The sequence below is a fragment of the Triticum urartu genome, chromosome 3 (genome assembly GCF_003073215.2).
Source record: "Triticum urartu cultivar G1812 chromosome 3, Tu2.1, whole genome shotgun sequence".
Taxonomy (NCBI): Eukaryota; Viridiplantae; Streptophyta; class Magnoliopsida; order Poales; family Poaceae; genus Triticum; species Triticum urartu.
In genome coordinates this window covers 344,276,410-344,279,375 of record NC_053024.1, presented here as the reverse complement: position 1 = coordinate 344,279,375, position 2,966 = coordinate 344,276,410, and positions in this window count along the sequence as shown.

Here is a 2,966-nt window from a genome sequence, read left to right as displayed (position 1 = left end):
TAGCAATCGCTAAACCAACTTCTGAGGGGTTATTGACCACGCCGGAGCATGATCAACCTGACCACGAGGGCCTGTTTCCTGCGAGCAAACGAAGAACAAGCAAGAAACTGAGATTGCAATCTGGATATTGCGAATATAAGATGAAAGTTTTATTGATCAAGGTGGGGTTCTGTGACGTCTTGGTCTGGTCGTTGGACACAAACGAAGTACGCGAAGTTGCAGCTATGGCGAACTTTTAATCTAAACAAAACCCAAGGTCTAAACGACGCCCTAAGGGCTGTATATATGGAGGAAGAGAGGGGAATTTCGTGGCCCTTGAGGGTGGGGTCCGAAACCAACCCTAACTCTTGTTTCCCCACACATACGGACTCTAAAAATAGCCTATACTTAAGTATTTCGCAATTACATGGGCCTGGCCCATTAATAAGGTGACGTAGCACCTAGAATAGCCTATGGACGAATATTATGAAGTGGCATCTTGTATATTTCGTCCATGGCTTCATGCACTCCTGATGGCGGCTTCAAAGTCCTGAAATCATCACTTGTAACTCTGTTCTTGATCCCCTTGCGCATGCCATCAACTTCATGCGTGTTCTTGCTCCAATGTTCATCCTTCTCCAAGCTAGGCCCTTCATTTGAAAGCAAAACAAATGTATCCAATTTAGGCAGCATCATAATCTCATGAACATTAGAATCATTACCAAGAAACGAAAGTACCTGGTAATTTAATTGGCGTGCGCAAGCTCTAGTAATTGGTCCAGTATATGTAACAGTAGGGGCTGTGGGTGTAACAATGGTATTGATGTCCTCATCATCCTCCCCTTCTTGAAATGAAGTCGTCCTCGACGGAAGCTCATCTTCCTCACCCAAATAAGGCTTCAAATCTGCAATATTAAAAGTGGGACTAACCCCAAAATCTGTAGGTAGCTCAAGTTTATATGCATTATCATTTATTTTCTCTAAAACCTTAAAAGGACCATCAGCACGTGGCATTAGCTTTGATTTGCGCAGATTAGGAAATCTATCTTTACGCAAATGTAACCAAACAAGATCTCCAGGTGCAAACACAACATGTTTTCTACCCTTATCTCCAGCAAGTTTATATTTAGCATTCATACGCTCAATGTTTTCCTTAGTTAACTCATGCATTTTTAAAATCAATTCAGAACGTTCTTTAGCATCAAAATTAACCTTCTCCGAAGATGGAAGAGGCAACAAATCAATAGGTGCACGAGGTAGGAAACCATACACAATTTCAAAAGGGCACATCTTAGTAGTAGAATGCAATGAACGATTATAAGCAAATTCAATATGAGGCAAGCATTCTTCCCACATTTTCTTGTTATTCTTCAAAACAGCCCTAAGCATAGTAGACAATGTTCTATTGACTACTTTCAGTTTGTCCATCAGTTTGGGGGTGACAAGTAGTACTAAAAAGCAGCTTAGTCCCCAACTTAGCCCATAAACATCTCCAAAAGTGGCTAAGAAATTTAGTATCACGATCTGAAACAATAGTATTTGGCACACCATGTAAGCGAATAATTTCACGAAAGAACAAATCAGCAACATTAACAGCATCATCGCTTTTATGACATGGTATAAAGTGTGCCATTTTCGAGAGCCTATCCACGACAACAAATATGCTATCCCTCCCCTTCTTTGTTCGAGGTAAACCTAAAACAAAGTCCATAGATATATCCTCCCAAGGAACACTAGGTACAGGCAAAGGCATATATAAACCATGAGGATTGAGTCGTGACTTAGCTCTTTGACATGTAGTGCAGCGAGCAACAAAACGCTCAACATCCCGTCTCATCTTTGGCCAAAAGAAATGTGTAGCAAGTATATCCTCCGTCTTCTTGACGCCAGAGTGTCCCATTAATCCTCCTCCATGCGCCTCCTGCAACAACAAAAGACGAACGGAGCTAGCTGGAATGCATAGCTTGTTAGCACGAAACACAAATCCATCGTTAAGAACGAACTTGTTCCAAGTTCTCCCTTCCTTACAATTCTGCAATACATCTTTAAATTCAGCATCATGAACATATTGATCTTTGATGGTCTCCAAACCAAATATTTTAAAGTCAAGTTGTGAAAGCATAGTATAACGACGAGACAAGGCATCAGCAATAACATTTTCTTTACCCTTCTTGTGTTTAATGACATAAGGGAAAGTCTCAATGAATTCAACCCATTTAGCATGTCTACGGTTCAGTTTTGCTTGACTTTTAATGTGTTTCAAAGATTCATGATCAGAATGTATAACAAATTCCTTGGGCCATAAATAATGTTGCCATGTTTCTAAGGTCCGAACAAGAGCATATAATTCTTTATCATAAGTAGAATAGTTCAGACTAGGCCCACTCAATTTTTCAGAAAAGTATGCAACAGGTTTTCCATCTTGTAATAAAACACCTCCTAATCCAATTCCACTAGCATCACATTCAAGCTCAAAAGTCTTATTGAAATTAGGAAGTTGGAGTAAAGGAGCATGTGTCAACTTATCTTTCAATACCGTGAAGGCTTCTTCCTGTGCGGTACCCCAAACAAAAGGCACATCCTTCTTTGTAAGCTCGTTGAGAGGTGCAGCAATGGTGCTGAAATCTCTCACAAAACGCCTATAGAAACCAGCGAGGCCAAGGAAACTCCTCACTTGTGTGACCGTTTTGGGCTGCGGCCAGCTCTCAATAGCTTCAATCTTGGCTTTATCAACTTCAATTCCCTGTGGAGTAACAACATAGCCAAGAAAAGATACTCGGTCGGTGCAAAAGGTGCACTTTCCAAGGTTTCCAAACAAACGTGCATCACGTAAAGCAATAAAAACAGCACGTAAATGTTCCAAATGTTCCTCCAAAGATTTGCTATAAATCAATATGTCATCAAAGTAAACTACCACAAATCGTCCAATGAAAGCACGTAAAACTTCGTTCATTAACCTCATGAAAGTACTAGGTGCATTAGTTAAC